This window comes from Crotalus tigris, unplaced genomic scaffold, assembly GCF_016545835.1.
Source record: "Crotalus tigris isolate CLP2741 ecotype Arizona unplaced genomic scaffold, ASM1654583v1 scf7180000018368.3068619, whole genome shotgun sequence".
NCBI lineage: Eukaryota > Metazoa > Chordata > Lepidosauria > Squamata > Viperidae > Crotalus > Crotalus tigris.
Genome location: NW_024096968.1, coordinates 1227431 through 1244591, shown reverse-complemented (window position 1 = coordinate 1244591; position 17161 = coordinate 1227431). Strand labels below are relative to the sequence as shown.

Genomic DNA, 17161 nt, shown 5'->3' with positions numbered 1-17161 from the left:
CTCCAACGCTGAAATATAACTCCAATTCCATAAGCCCTCTAGATTCTACTGCTTAATTTTCTGCTTCAAAACCTTTGGCCTCTTAAACTGAATTCATACATTCACAGAAATATTATAGTAATAAAATCCTATCTTGTAGTTGCATTCATCAATCCTATCTTACTCGAATTTTCCTATTCCTGGGTATCTGATCGGACTGCATTTTCATACATTGCAAATAGCAGAGATTTAAATATGATCTCATTCACAGTAGGATGTAATCCAGCAAAAATATACAGAAGGCATTTGGAGAAAGCAGTGCAAAAATAGATAGGAGATATGGATTCAAACCTTTGTTTTTCAGTACCTGTCTGCAAACTACTTATCACACATGATAACATTTACTTGTGATAAGGAATGATTGGCAGGCACTATCATTTTAATAGCTCTGCTCTACTACATAATACTCTGTCTTCAGATGAATATCTGACCACTAGCATTTAGGCATGAAATGAAGAATGGTACCTGCTGCCTCCAAATGCTATTTTCGTGTGGCAGTGACATCTTCCCCCACGTCCTGACCTCCTCCCTTGAAGGGAGGACAGCCATTCCTTTGATGGAAACTAATCAGCATCAAAGATGATATTGAATTTGTACTAACATAGACTTCCGAAGAGCAAGTTCAGGCAAACATACAGTAGAAGCCACACCCTGGCATAAAGGACTTCATCATAATGAAATCCTAGCCTCACTCATCCCATCAAGTCAGGGCAGAGAACTGGAAGCAGAGCTTATTTGACTATTGCAACAACTTGCTCTGCTATTACTAAATCCTGCTAAAATTCAGGAATTAATTTACAGCCAAGTAGCAGAGCTGTGGGAGAGAACAAAAACAACAAAAAGGTTAGGACAGGATTATGACCAAAAACAATCTACTGTATGTGATCCTGGCATTTTCCATGTAGTGTATGTGGATAAAAGACTTTTCAGCTGTGTGTACTTTAAGTTTTGTATAGATTACTGAGCTCTAGTTAAAACAAATATATTTACTTAAGGAATTTGAATTTAATAGATTTTGCCTCAAATAATGGAGATCACACAGAAACAAAACACCTAAAAATACAAGGGGAAAAAATCAAGTGTGATGCTCACCATTCTATCAATTCAAACAGGCACTACAGCGTGGTAAAAAGAGAGGTTTTTTTTGTCAACTTAGATAAAGCCAAACTTGCTAGTTCTATTCCTCTCCCATAAATATGTCCAGGTGATACCCCTGTGAATATATATATGTGTAAGAAATCATATTTATGACGGTTACAGTGTCTCATGTAATCATCTTTTGCGATCTTCTGATAAGCAAAGTCGATGGGGAAGCCAGATTCACCACACAACTAACTTAACAACTGCAGTGATCCACTTAACAGTGGCAAGAAAGGTTGTAAAATGGGAAAACATTCACTTAACAACTGTCTCACTTAGCAACAGAAATTTTGGGCTCAATTGTGGTCGTAAGTCGAGGACTCTCTGTAGTCATGTAACTGAAGACATCTAATCATAAAGTTGAAGGAAACAGCTAATACTCTAGAAGAGCAAATAAAATCATAACCATTAAGCAGGATATAGCAATGAAAGGTTAGTAGAGACAAATGCATTTTTTTTTTACTTAGGAAAGAAAAAAATAATGCACAAATATAGAATGGTGCATTTGGGGCCTACTAATAGTACTTGTGCAAATGTATTGTGGAAATTGTGCAGATGTATTGGAATAGGAATTCATTACAAACTGAGTCAGCAGTGTGATGTGACTGCAAAAAGGCAACTGCAATTTACACTACATCAACAGGTGGATAACTTCCAAATCAAAGAAATTAATAGTTTCACTTCTTTCTGTATGGTAGCCACAATGAATATTGCAGCTACTGCTTGCCAACATACTTTAAGCAGGTTCAGAGAAAGATATGATGATTAGAGACTGTAGCATTTTTAGCCTTAAAAAAAGAAATAGGGAGGATATGGTAGTACTTCAGATGCCTAAAATGATATAGGAGGGTTCAAGTGGAGGCTAATGAGCCATCTTCTGGGTTATTTGATTCTTACATACAGTTGGTGGTTAGAATCAATTATCTAAATGGCTCCTTCCGATTCTATGATTAATTCATGCTGTAAAACTCTAACTTTCATTGTGTCTGCTTCACCCAAGCAAGAGAGCTTCCATTTTTTTCTTTCTTTTTCCTTCAGAGTTTAAAAACAAGACTGAAGAAAAAGAGAATAGTGCTTTCTCCATTCTGCAATTTGAGGAATACAAGGGTGCCCTAAGATCAATGTCTGATAGCTAATTCAGAAAAGCCGCAGCCTTTCAAAACTGAAAGTAGCAATAATAGATATATATATATATATTTCAGAATGCTATTTAGAATATATTTCACTGAAAACATAGGTAAATGTTATGTATAAAATAAAGCAACAGGCTTCAAAGAGGAAATGTGAAAAAGTAATGTGTATACCTGCCTAAGATGGTGATTATGCCTCACAGAAAATTTGCTTTGAATGTTTGTCTTGAACACATACAAAACAAAATCAAATCCTAACATATTTTTATGTTAAAAGTGACTAATAGACCTTTAATAATTCTGGAAATTTTCCCTGTACAATTCAGGAGGCAGCTTTAAAATGTTCCCTTTCCTTCCTGTAGCCTGCAAACTTAAAAAAAACACCTTCAAACCTCTAGCAAATTCCTCCTTTACTATTTGACCTCAAGTGGAAGGAAATTGTTCTCAATGCATATACCGTATTTTCCGGTGTATAAGAACGACTTTCTAAACCATGCAAATCTTCTCCAAAGTCGGGGGTTATCTTATACGCTGTCTTATGCGCCGGAAAATATGGTAGATTTAATTTACTAAGAGTAGAACTGATTGCTCCACAAGTTAACTATGGCCTGTCTTGAATGAATGGAAATCTAAGCTTGGTTTACTATAGATGCCCTTTATGTGTGCTATCTCATTATTCCAATACTTATTTCAATTCCAACATTTAACAGTAGTTCTCAATTTGTGGTCCACGGATCACTGGAGGGATGCGATGTCATCACAGGGGATTCACAAAAACTTGAAGAAATGTTAGGATTTAAATCTTGAGTTAAGTCTTAGTGGTCTGTGGCCACAAAAGGTCTGTGGTGAAGAAAAGGTTGAGAACCACCAGGCTATAGAGTTACATGAATGTATAGTAAGGTGAATACAAACAATATGTTGTTAAAGTAAATTTAAATTATTAAAAGTATTGAAATATTTCATTTGAAATAAATACCCATCTACGGCAGCTCAAATGAACTTTGGCAAGCTTCCAACATAAATGATTATGCATGAACCAACAAAACAAGCCTGGCCATATGAATTTGGTAGAAGTTAGTTTGAGAAAGAGGGATAGGGAAGAATATGTTAGGATATAGGGAAGAAAAATATAGGGCTGACAGAAATGATAGGAAGAAACAGCTGTCTTTCTTCCCTAGTAGTTTGCTGATCCAGGTGCTTCACAGGTGGAATAAATGACATTTGGAACAGAGCTGAAAAAGTACACACCTTTCATTGCAATCTTGTAGGATGAAAACGTTCCCCTTTGTCCAGTTTTGTTTCGATGCCTTCCCCAACTGGACCCCACCCATCTTAAACTATTCTAACAAATGAAAAGGAGGTGGAACAGTGATTTTGTAGGCTAAGACGTTTCATTGCATTCCATTAATTCATAGGCTACAATTAGCTATTCTCTGTCTTCAGCATTTGGAAACCAGCCATTATTCATTTCCTTCTCTAGAAACTTTTTTTTTTTATTCCAGAGCGTAGCAAGAATTTGACCACAGAAAGAAACTTAAGGCCCATCTTTAAGAATATGATGCACTTTCCAGTGTTTAATTTTTCAGGTCTTTTACATCTGATAATATTAATTAAGCAGTTAAGTCACTCTGACATGCTATGCAAGTCAGTACTGGGTCCCATTCCAGTAGTGACCTATTACGCCAATTTGCTGAAACATCTTCTAACAGATACCAACAAAAAGTTTACTTTTAAGGAATGCTGTGGGTTGGGATGACATTCCTGGGGAAACAATGGAAGGCTGCATCAAGAGGCAAAAAAGGGCCCTGGCAGTTTATTTAGCCTGAGTCATTCTTTGAGAGGAGGAATGTTAATGAGTCAGGATTTCAGTGATCCAAACTGGTATTGATGTAGAGATTAGGAAAATAACAGCCTGAAGGAGCAGAAAAAAAAAACATTTAAAATGAGCAAAGAAATCCACTTCCAGTGGCAGCAGCCTCTCCAATAGTGAAGCTTAAGCACTACAAGAAACATAAATAAATGTCTCTTCCTCCTTCCCATTTTAGAGATTCTCTAGGAGAGAGTCAGTAATAATGTAGATGCTGCAAGAATGTGGGATTTCACTGGCCATTTTACTTCAAGTTAAATGTTCCCAGTTAATTATTTCCCATTGTGAGTTTGAATTTACTTGGAAGTTAGAATCATAGTGAAAAAGACTGGAAGCATTACTGAAAGCAATGGATAGACAAATCTTCCTAATGTATTCTGTTTTGGGTTTGTATAATATAGCGAATACAAGCAGTATGTCAGCCAGATGTAGTGACCCAGTCAGGTGCCCCCACCTCTGATATCTGCCTGAGACTGAAAAACTGTGTATCAAACATTTATCAGTTGATAGTTAATGAGTTGTGCTTGGCCTGGTAGGTCACAAATTGAAAAAAAAAGTCAGTTACTATGAAATGCATATCTCTAATAGATTTCAGCAAGAATCTAAAAGCGAATCTGTAGTCACAAGAAGTTGTTCCATGGGAATGATTCAGGCTAATTTACAATCTTTGACATACAGATTCTGTGATATATGAGCACAGGGGTCCTGTACTTATTACACAACACCAACACAACACAATTATATATATAAATTGCAGGTAGTCAAATGCATTACAAAAAGAAATGCAGGGTTGGTTTCATATCCATAAATACTTTGAGAGACCATCCATAAACTGTTCTTATGTACACATTTTGCTAGTGATAAATAGAATAGGTAATTATGAAATAGAGGTTGCAAAGAAAAACAAAGATCAAAAATTGCCAAGTCTACACTCTCAATGAAATCTTAGCCTGGATGATAATAGGCGTTGTTGCCAACCAGTACCTTCTGCAAAGGGAGGTTGGCATGGAGGGCTGCCAAAGGAAAGGAGATACCTTATAAACCTCATCCTTTTAACTTCCATGCATTTGTTTGTTGGGGAAAGATACTGGGAGCAAGTTTCATTTTGTTTTTCAAGTGTATTCAGATATATTTCATCAATGAGACCTTCTCCAAGCAGCCAATTTTGCTTCCAATTCCCCCCATCCCACTTCCTTATGGGATAAGTGGGAACAGACTGAGGAAAGCCAATAATGGTTTACTGAGTCAAATCCATCCATAATGAAGTTTCAGCTACAGGCTTATCTGTGTTTACCATTTAAGTTGCTCCCATCCTGTGGGGATTATGGCTTGATTCTAACTAAGAAAATTGTGTTCTGACTGAGAATAGTTGTTAACAGCTCACAAGGTATTCTAGTTTGGATTGCAAGGTACCATGCCTTCCCATTCTCTACTACTATTCTCTCCCATTTTCCTGAACAAAACTGATTTATTTGGTTTTTGTCTAAATATGATAAATATGCAGACCCATTCAGTTTGGATTAAAAAAAATATGGCTTAGTGAAATACTGTATGTGAGCCCTAAGTAATATTATAATGGCGTGTGTTGGAGATAATTTGTAAGAATTCATTTTGATCCCAATTTCACCTTAATAAGTTTTTCCCATTTGGCCCCCAGGAATAAAACTGAGGTTTGCTTTCTCTACTCAAAGAAGACACCAATCACAATATGTGTTATATAAAGGTAGTCCTTGACTTACAACCACAACTGAGCCCAACGTTGCTGTTGATAAGTAAACATTTCTTAAGTGAATTTTGCCCCATTTTATGAACTTTCTTGCCACAGTTGTTAAGTGAATCACTGCAGTTGTTAAGTTAATAACACCTTTGTGAAGTGAATCTGCCTTCCCCATTGACTTTGCTTGTCAAAAGATCACAAAAGCTGATCACATGATCCCAGGACACTGCAACTGTCATAAATATGAGTCGGTTGCCAAGCATCCAAATTTTGATCACCTGACCATGGGGATGCTGCAACGGTCGTAAGTGTGAAAAACAGTCATAAGTCACTTTTTTCAGTGTTGTTGTAACTTTGAACAGTCACTAAATGAAGTGCTGTAAATCGAGGACTACCTGTATTAATACGTATTACAAAGCCAAGTCAAGCATACATAGACATGTTTAAACACTTACTCTGTTCAAGAACTCCATGCTAAAACATTTATTAATATTCAAATTGCTTAAATTCTTCCACAAGTGTTACGTCTGAATGATAGAAGTAGGTCAACACATTTGAGCAAAGAGAAGATGGGATTTTTGTGTGCTACTTGAAGTTTTCAGGAGAGGGATGCTCTGAGCAGGAAACAGGAGGGGATCAAAGCAAGTTTGATGTCATTACACAATCAACTTCACACTTTGGGTAGACATTTTAACTCTTACTAGGCCGAAAGGCAAACCAGTGAAAAGAACCTACTAAGAAAGGTAGTGCTGGTGGAATAAATCAATGAAATCCAATGTTATGCTCTTTCTGTAATGAACTATTTTTTTTTCATTAAAATTGGGCACATTTTAAAACTGACAGAGGGGGAGGAACATAAATTCCCGTTGCAAATTACTTTGGACATCCCATGTGTTAATTTCTAGAATCCATCTAGAAAAATCTTTAATTTTATCCTTCTTTTCAAAACGTGGAAGCTCTTTAAGAGTTACACATTTGGAAGTAATCTTACAGGTTATCTTGTAAGATTCATTACAGCATCTTTGACAGATGACAATCTAGGATTTATCAGAAAATGTCCAGTTAAGTAGAACTCCCCAGTTAATTTGGAAGATGCTTTTTTGGCTGACGGTTCATACATTTGGAAAGTCACTCCTAATCTCTATCTTGAAACTACTTCTCCGTAGTTTTAACCCAGTCATTGTAGTCCTATTCTCAGGAGCAACAAAAAAACAAGGTCCACCATATACAACAATCCTTTGGACATATGAAAAAAATGTTTTTAACATCTTTTCTTCTGTTGGTTAAACGTACTCAGACCCTTTAACCATTCCTCATAGTGCTTAGTTTCCATCTTGGTAGGTTTCTTTTGAACTCCCTCTACTTTCTCCCACACTCTTCCAAATGGGGTCCTTGCAATGGTCTAAACCAGTGTTTCCCAAACTTGACAATTTTAAGGCATGAGGAATTCAACTCCCAGAATTCCACAGCCAGCAACGCTGGCTGTGGAATTCTGGGAGTTGAAGTCCACATGCCTTAAAATTGTCAAGTTTGGGAAACACTGGTCTAAACTCTATGCACTCAAAGAGGGCTCTCGTTATGTTAGCAGCTGAACGAGTCTGTTACCTCATATTTAACTTATGATTGTAGCTGACAGAGAAAACCCAGATCCTTTTTGTGGGTATTATTCCCATTTCAGATCTTCCCTTCTTGTATTTATATGCCTTTTGATTGTGTAACAGAATTCGGTATTTCACTCTGTTAGTTCCATTTCTCCAGTTTTTTTTTTTTTCATTTCAGCCCACTGCTCAAGCTTGTGTTTTGGAATGTTGTCTCTCTTTTCTGAAGTACTAGACCACCTCCCATCTCTCCTGTTGTCTGTAGACTCCATAAGGATCCCTTCACCACCCTCCCCTGAGAAATATGATTAAAAATGTTGAACAGCATTAGGCTAGGACAGAGCTTGGTGGCCTTCCACTCAAGACTTCGCGCCAAGCTGAAGAAGAGCCATTGTAGAAGATGGTCTTTGAGTCATTCAGCTAATTGTAAGTTTGCAGATATGCTTGCCTCTCCTATTTCTATTCTGTATTAATACTGTTAATTCCATATACAGATTGTCATTTGCTGTCTGGTATTCTTTTTGTCTTTAAAACCCCAGGTTTTCCAGACTAAGCATTCAAACCTTAAAAATGCATAAGGTGCACATCTCTCTCTCTCTCTCTCTCTCTCTCTCTCTCTCTCTCAACACAAAACAAATCATAAGGACATTTCAATTATATGCTGAATAATCTTATATGATGCACAGTATGTGTGCTGCTGAGTTCAGCTTTTTCTTTCCTTATGCAGTGGAAAATATCACACAGTTTGAAAAAAGTGGTGGTAAGTTTGCCATTACAGGATCTAAGAAATTGTTCAACTTTTCATTATAACAGGTTTGATTTCCTAATAGGACGTAGATTATGCTCCTCAAAGTAATGTTACAGAGCTGGTATGGCTGGCTAGCAACCTTTCAGAGACAGCTGTATCACAGTTGGAGCGGAGGGATTGCATAGGGGGATTACAAATAAAGAGAAGGAAATATGTTATGTGAGCTGCAGGAGAGAATAAAACCTTTCCCATAATACTTTCATGACACTAGATCTTTCTTATGCAGGAGGACAGAAGGTGTCCCTCCCCCACTTTCCCCAAATTATTTTTCTGCTCAGGGATTCCCTGTAAGAGTCTAACACTGACATCATCCGGAAATTCTTCTTTTAACTTACACTGTCTGTGCATTGGAGGGCACTCTCTGATAACAAGGAAAGATTGGCAAAAACAGTAAGGAGGGGCACTGCTAGGATTTTCCAGGGAAGCAGCAGATGGCCCGATCTTCTGATAAACAGTATTGCATCTGCGGGCCGATTGATGGAAGGGCTATTTTTGGAAATCTCGGTTATACCAGACTTGTCCAATATTTTTCTTTTTCATCTCAACAAGTTCCCTTTGGCTATGTGCAGGGAGGCCAGGCTGTTTTATTCAATACTGCAGGTAAATTGCATTTCCTTTCTTCACTGCCCAGCAAAGCTGTTCCAAATCCCGCAAAGTGATGCCTTTGTCATCTTCCAGCATCTAAAACTTACGTACATTTTTTTAAAAAAAAAATCTAATGGAGCAGTGCTGACTATGATATGAGAGGAAACGTAGTCAGAATAACAAGGATGTATTCCCTCCTTTCGTCACGTGAAAAATTAACTTGGCCTTCATTCAAAGAATATGCACCAGACTGTATCAGAGAAGCAATAAAATGCAGTCTGGATCAGTTCTGTCACTATATAATGCAATTCAACTACAATAATCAAGTATGCATTAAGATTTTCATTAAACTAGCAATTCTCCTGGGTAAAAAGAAAAAAAAAAAGAAAACAAAGCCGATTCTTCTCATTTATGTTCTCCTTGCATAAACTTACCTTTCACATTCACGAATGAAAAATACTATTATTATAGATACTGTCACTTAGATGTGACCTCAGATTAAATTCCTCCCTAACTTGGATTAAAAATCTGGAATAGAGAAGAACTGTGTCAGTTGTTGTCATGTTTCCAAATGTGGCTTAGATATTGTCTGGTAAATACAGGTAGTCCTTGACTTGGAACCATAATCAGCCCCAAAATTTCTGTTGCTAAGTGAGATTGTTGTTGAGTTTTGCCCCATTCTACGACTTTTGTTGCCACCGTTGTTAAGTGAATCACCGCAGTTGTTAAGTTAGTAACATGGTTGTTAAGTGAATCTGGCTTCCCCATTGTCAGAATAATGCCAAAGGGGAGCACGTGATCCCAGGACAGTTATTTATGAACACAGAAAGAGAGCGGGCGAACCTTTACTTGGCATAATGAGAAGTAATAAAGGCAATTATACCAACATCGCATTGTGTGGAATGTTTTAGGTTGAAATTATTAAATTATTATTTAATATTTTATTTTATTTCAGGTGCTGAGAAAGATCCCCTTCCAAAACATTTCTGTGCCAAGCTGTACTGAGAGGATGCAGTGATTTAAAAAAGGTTCTAACACGTTGTCTTTTTTTCCCCTGGACCAGAGTTTCACTGAATCTACCACTGAGCTGCAGCAATATCTTTTAACATGTGCCAAAGACAACCACTTGAGGGCACATGATCCATGTAATTCGGGATTCCTTTTTCTGGACTTTCTAAAAAGCTTGCAATGAAGGTGTAATTCAGAGATTGAAGGGGAAAAAAAAAATCATCTTTTCTATCAAAGCTGAGTTGATTCCTCCTCAAGGTGGCTTGAAGTCTTACTGGAAGTATATATATTTCCTCAGTAGGGATAAAAACAGATTTGAGGACCTGCAGAAGTAAGGCTTGAGGGAAAGTGATTGCAGAATTGCTCTATTCTGGCTGCAGTGATCTTCTGCCGAAATCTTATTGCTGCTTTGTTAACAAATCTGAGCCCCCCCCAAAAAAATAAACCATGGCTACATAGCTGTATATAGTTCAACCATTGGTTGGCTGGCAGCTTTCTCTGTTTAATGGAGGATACAGCAGAGAGGTTTCCAAGGGCATCTCAGGGCTACCTATATAGATATATTTTGATGAACAAATATGTGTGTCCTGAAAAAAAGGCTATTGGGTATGCCTGAAAGACTGTTATTGACAATTTACAAATATTATTTTCCTACTACAGGGCAACACTGCCCCCCCACTGCTTTAGAATACAACAGGAAGATCCCATTCGTTCAGGGCTTATAGCAGCTGTGGAGCAAAAGAAAGCGGAAACAACCCTCTCAGCTCTCTGTATTATGCACCTGGTGTAGTCAGTAACTGTATACCAGCAGAAGGTATAAAATTGACACAGATCATACTAGTTGCTTTCTCCCTGACACAAAAGGCAATAAAGAATCTTGACCATGCAGCTGCTGACAAAGTTATGGAAGTAAGCAACAGGTGGTTACGTTGAGTGTAAGGGAGGATGAAGTCCCAAATTAAGCTTAAATCCCAAAGATTAAGATTTTTTTTTTAAAAAGTACATAAACTTATATGCTTATATAATAACAAATTCCTTAGTCTTTAAGTGTCACAAGACTCCTTCATCGGTTTGCAGTATCATTCATTACATTTCTGAATTTTTATTTAGAATTTCTTAAGAGAAGAGCAGCAAGGAATAAGGAATTCTAATCAGAAGGCTAAGAGAAAGTCTACCAGAAGTTTCAAGAAAATCCCAAAGCTGTCAGCAGATCTCACTAACTTAAAAAATCATGTTGCTGGTATGGTATTAAGATATCGGTACTATCGGATTATTTGGATTTTGAGAAGTAATAGGAAAGCAGAACATTTTTGGTTCTTTCCTAGAATTTAAGAAAGATAAAGTTCTAAGACACCAAAGCCTTTCAAAAGATAAATGAACGAAAGGAGAGAATCTATATCAACCAAAGGCTTATATTGCAAAATTATTATTTAGTGGCATGTATTAATTGCAAGAAAATCTAATTTTCACAGGTGATTTAAACATTTCCACTGTTTAAATTTATAAGTTGAGAGTGGTGTTGTTACTACAATGATTCATGATATTAGCACTGTTGGGAAGTGCAAGTCCTAATATTATCACCTCATAATGAAGGATGTGCTTCCTGATGCATATTAATTATTAACCCTAACCCTACAGGAAAAAAGGAAATGTGTGGTTAAAGCATGTTTTGCATAACTGTATGATGAAATCTCCAAAGCATCTCTTTGTTTAAATGAACTGTTAAGTTATTTCCTTGCCTATATTGCACCTTTTGGCAGACACATTTCTGGATGTAGTCACCATAGTTACACACACTGAGAATGACATGCCTCTTCCCATTTTGGTGCTCTGGTAGAATTACAATAAGAATCAAGGGTAATCAATATTTTAGCAATCTGTCACTAAAACTAAAATAATAAAATGAATAATAGACAAAATGCCATCATCCTTTTATTAGAAACGTAAAGCATACTATTCAAAACGATGGGCAGTTTTTAATATGGTTCCCAGAAAACCTTTCTCTTTATATCTGTTATTTAAGAAGAAAATATTATTGTTATGTTCTATAGTATAAAATGATCAAAAGTGTTATTAATACTAATGACTTTTGGAACCGCTAGGATTTTCTTTTAAAATGCACCTCTCCTTGAAGTGGGATTTCATGCAGAATTCAAGTGTCACCTCAAGAAAATACCTCTACATTTCCTGGTTCACAACATCATCAAGCATCAAAGCAGAAATATCAGTGAGGAAAGGTAGGAGTCACTTTTAAACAAAGGAGAAACTTCTCCTTTAGGAAGAATGAAGAATATCACACTAAAACGTGCCCTTGTGTTAGGTAACATTTGACCACATGCATATAGAGCTTTCTTCTTCCCATTCTGAAACCTCTTTCACCCACTAATTATTTAAGCATCAGACAGATCATTAGGATAAAGCTGAAGAACTAACAGAAGATCAGCTCCTAACTCAACAATATGATTTTGGAAAATTGAAGAAAAGAAAGATGAACGTTGCATTCTAGCTTGGCTTGATTACAAGAAGGCAGTTGATTCTCTGCCACATGATTGGATAATCATGGGTTTAGAAATAACAGATATAGAAACATCAGAAGCTTTGTGCAAAGATCAATCGTACAATGGAAGACACATTTGCTGGTCAATGTTTATAGACTGGGACAGGTTAATATCAAGAGAGAAATCTTTCAAGGAGATTTATCATCACCATTACCATTTGTTATTGCACTGATTCCTCTGCCAGCAATACTGAAGAAGTCAGGCCATGGCTGTGAAACATCAAAAACATCTGCCAGCCTACCCCATCTGGTTTACCTGGAGGATCTGAAGCTGTATGGAAAAACACCATAAGACATAAAATTGCTGCTCAACATTGTCCTTATATAAAGCCAAGATATTGCAATGGAATTTAGACTGGATAAATGTGCCACTCTCACCATCAATAGGGGGAATATAGTGAGAACTAAAGGAATCAAGATGTCCTATGGAAATAACATCAAGAGTCTTGATAAAGATGATCACTACATATATATGAAGTCAAGAAGAAGGTTAGAACTGAATACATCATGAGAGTAAAGAAGATCTTAAGGTCCAAATTCAGTGGAGGAAATATCATCAAAGCAATGAACATCTGGGCAATTCTAATCATTAAATACACAGCTAAAATAGTAGACTAGACTCAAGCAGAACTAAAAGCCATGGATAGAAAAATAATGTTAATTAATTGTGCCCTTCATCCACCCAGTAATGTTGACAGACTCTACTTACCAAGGAAAATAGGTGGATGGGGAATGTTGCAAGTGCACCAGATAGCTGAAGAAGAAAAAAAATATTGGAAGAATATATAAAGGACAGTGAAGAACATGCACTGAAATTAGTAAAGCAGGAAGGCTTACTGAGTATTGGACTATAAGAAAGACCCAATGAGGAATAGAAAAAAGACACGACAAGGAAAAATATTACATGGCCGGTACATTTAAAAAAAATAGCATGCAAAGCAGATAACAACACAATCTGGCAATTGCTAAGAGCAGGAAAATTGAAAAAACAGACAGAGGGACTAATTCTGGCAGCACAAGACCAAGCCTTAAAAACAAATTCAAAGCCAGAATTGGGAAGGTGGTAACAGACAGCAAATGCTGCCTCTACAACAGTGTTTCTCAACCTTGACAATTTTAAGGCATGTGGACTTCAACTCCCAGAATTCCACAGCCAGCAATGCTGGTTGTGGAATTCTGGGAGTTGAAGTCCACATGCCTTAAAACTGTCAAGGTTGAGAAACACTGCTCTACAAAGAAGCAGAAGAAACAGTGGACCACCTAGTTAGCTGCTGAAAGAAGATTGCACAGACTGATTACAAACAGTGGCATGATAAATAGCATCAACAATGCACTGGAATATTTGCAAGAAATACCATTTGCCTGAAAGCAAGAAGAAGCAAAAACAGATCATGCGAGACAAATCTTATTGCATTTTTTGACCAGGTGACAAAATTAATGGACCAGAGGAATGCTGTGGATATAATTTACTTGGGCTTCAGTAAGGCATTTGATAAAGTAGACCACAATCTACTACTTGATAAGATAGAAAAATGTGGGTCAGACAGCATCACCACCAGACGGATTCATAACTGGCTGACCGGCTGTACTCAGTGTGTGGTCCTCAATGGAACTGCATCTACATGGAGGGAAGTGTGTAGTGGGCTGCCCAGGGCTCTGTTGTGGGCCCATTGCTCTTCAACATCTTCATTAACGATTTGGAGGAGGGGATAGATGGGGAACTCATCAAATGTGCAGATGACACTAAGCTGGCAGGAATAACCAACACTCCAGAAGACAGGCTTAAGATACAGAAGGATCTTGACAGACTTGAACCCTGGACACTGTCTAACAAAATGAAATTCAATGGTGACAAAAGTAAGGTTCTACATTAAGTCAAGAAAAAACAAATGCACAGGTATAGTATAGGTGGTACCTTGCTCAACATTGGAAGTTTTTAACCATTTGTCTGAAATGGCTGAGCAGAGGGTTGGACTAGATGACCTCCAAGTTCTCTTCAACTTTATCATCATCATCATCATCATCATCATCATCATCATCATCATCATTCATTAGACGTGAACCTCAGTCAACTGAACATTCAAATTGATTGGCACTGATGGTTGACACGGGTTGCTACCAGCATCCTAGGTATCAACCAGGTACCTCCCTAAAATGTAAGATATTCCAAGTAGCGCAGTTTTTTGTAGCACTAATGAAGTTATTGCAGGAAGCTGCAGTTTCTTTAAATATTTTGCAAAGTTGCTGTTGTTGTTATTGTTATTATTATTAGTTTCTATTATTGACAAAGTAATAGAAAGTGAAGAAACTAAAGTGATCTGGGACTTTAGAATTCAAATAGACAGGAACCTGCCACATAACACTGAGACTTAACAATTATTAATAAGAAAAACAAAAAAGTCTAGATACTGGATATGGCAGTACCTGGAGACAGCAGAAGAGAAGAGAAAAGAACTGGAGAAAACCACAAAATACAAAAACCTGAAAACAGAACTAGAATGACTATGGCAAAAGAAAACAAACATAGTAACAATAGTAATAAGCACCAAAGCCTTAGTTCATCCCACCGTGCAGAACCTAGCATATCACCATACCATCCCTTAATATAACATTATAAAACAGACCTGGCAAGGATCCTTTATTAAAAATATCCATTATAAAAATATTAAATATGGACATTAAAGTACTATTATAAAAATTATTATCTTCCATACAGTTATATGATTCATTATATCTCAAAACAAGTTGATCGTCATACTTCTTTTAAAAAATAGAAACATATCCTTAACTGAAATCTGAAGCAAAATTCTTTCCTCCAGTGTGTAATGAGCAAGGTTCTTTGAAAAACTGGGAGGAGGGGAGGGAAGCACCAAAGGGCATGAAGCTGTCAGAAAAGAAGCCCAAGACATATGCGAGATACTTGGCAGGGAATTGTTGCATTAGGAGCCAAAGAAGCAGGAAGCAGTGACATTGTTTTGGGAGCTGTCATTGATAATTTGTGATGGTTCTTGCTCCTGTTCAAAAGAGTGGGAATGTGGTTACTGCTATGAGACTCATGAGTGTATCATTGTTGCCACCACCATCAGGACTGTGAAGAATACAAAAAAATAAATAAAATAAAATAAAATAAAATATGAACATGGTTACACATGCACATTTTATGGTAATACAGGTGGTCCTCGAATTACAATTAAGCTTGGAATTTCCATTGTAAGCCATGATGGTTGTAAGATGAGGCATCCACATGACTGGACCAAATTTTATGACTTTTTTGTGGCAGTTATTAAGCAATCACGACAATCATTAAGTGAATGTTGTGGCCTTTAAACAAATCTATGGAGGGGGTGTTGTTCTTTTTTTTCCCAGACTCCGGCTCCAAAGGCTGGAATCAGGTAAAAAACATTGTAAATCATGGTCATGTGACTAGGAATCCTGAAAGATGAGACAATTACGAAGCACCCAAAATGTGGTCATGTGACTGTGGGTACATGTGCAGCTATCACAACTCTGGAACCAGGTCATAAATAGGTTTTGGAGTGTCTGTCGTAACTTTGAATGGCCCCTAAGCGAGGACTACCTGTACATTTCCTAATTTAACTAACAGTATCAAGTTAGGTTATACTGATAATGTAGCATGGGTGTCAAACTCATGATGTCACGTGATGTGTCGTGACATATCGTGACTTTTTTCCCTTGCTGGCAATGGGGTGGGCACGGTTTTGGTGTGACGCATCCAGCCCGTGGGCCAGCAGTTTGACATCCCTGTTATAGAGAGTCAGCACGCCCCCCTCAGAGAATGAAATATTTTGGGGAATATTAAAAAAGGCAGGATGGAATATTTTCCCTAAAGGAGAAATGGAGAAAAATCTTAAAGACAGAAAACAGCCCCCAGTCTTCCTGCCTCAATCAGAGGCTAATCTTTAAAAATGAAGATTTGGTAATCCATTCAGATAAACACTGGGGTACACTATTTATAAGCAAAATGCCTTCAGCCCCCCAGCTGATGGGATTAAGAATTTACATTCCCCCACCCAGCTCCAAGGACAGGACATGATCTCCCAGCCACAATGGAAGCCAGACAACAATAATTAGAATACCAAAAGTGCACACTCAAGCACAGGTCAAAGTACATTGCACAGGAACAGGCATCTCAAATACAAAGGCCAAAGAAGATATAAAAACCAACCCACTCTCAATTCCATTTTGTCAGCTGTCCCAGAACTGGATGCTGTTGTTGGTTCTGCTCATCATTAAACCTTCTTTCCAAATACCTAGCCTCCATTTTATTTCCAGCATGTTAGCCTCCATTTTATTTACTCCTGGCTTGGAATTGGACCTGATGATTTTTCTTTCAACAACATTATCCTCTTATGCAAAATTTCAGAGTCCTTGCAACTGCCCTAGGTGGGTACTAATGGAATAAAAGAAAATGGTTTGGAATAAAATGGTCTCACTGCATTCTAGGTGGATATCACTGTAATAAAAACATTTCGCACATAAGGCATTTCTTCTTTCCATGAGCAACACAAGTCAAAATAAGAATTTTTGTTGAATCTGATCTTAAACGCATCCTATGGAAAAAAACATTACAATGGGTCAAGTAAAAGCCACCCACTGATTAGGAACAATGAGGTTACTGATGTAATTTACTGCATTGCACATAGTATAATTTAATTTTTATGATTAAGGGTGACTAGTTTTTCTGATATTAT

General features: G+C 37.3%; 1 protein-coding gene and 1 long non-coding RNA gene across 4 annotated transcripts in view; both read right to left on the bottom strand.

Moving 5' to 3' along the window:
- Positions 1 to 731, bottom strand: part of LOC120311462 — a 121010-nt gene extending 120279 nt beyond the window's left edge. For all 3 annotated transcript variants that reach the window (XR_005557627.1, XR_005557628.1, XR_005557626.1), the window contains exon 1: positions 505 to 731. This is a non-coding gene — a long non-coding RNA (uncharacterized LOC120311462). The remainder of the gene's footprint in view (positions 1 to 504) is intronic.
- The window catches only part of LOC120311494, a 528108-nt gene that overhangs the window by 202374 nt on the left and 308573 nt on the right, over positions 1 to 17161 (bottom strand). The gene's annotated exons all lie outside the window — the stretch shown is intronic.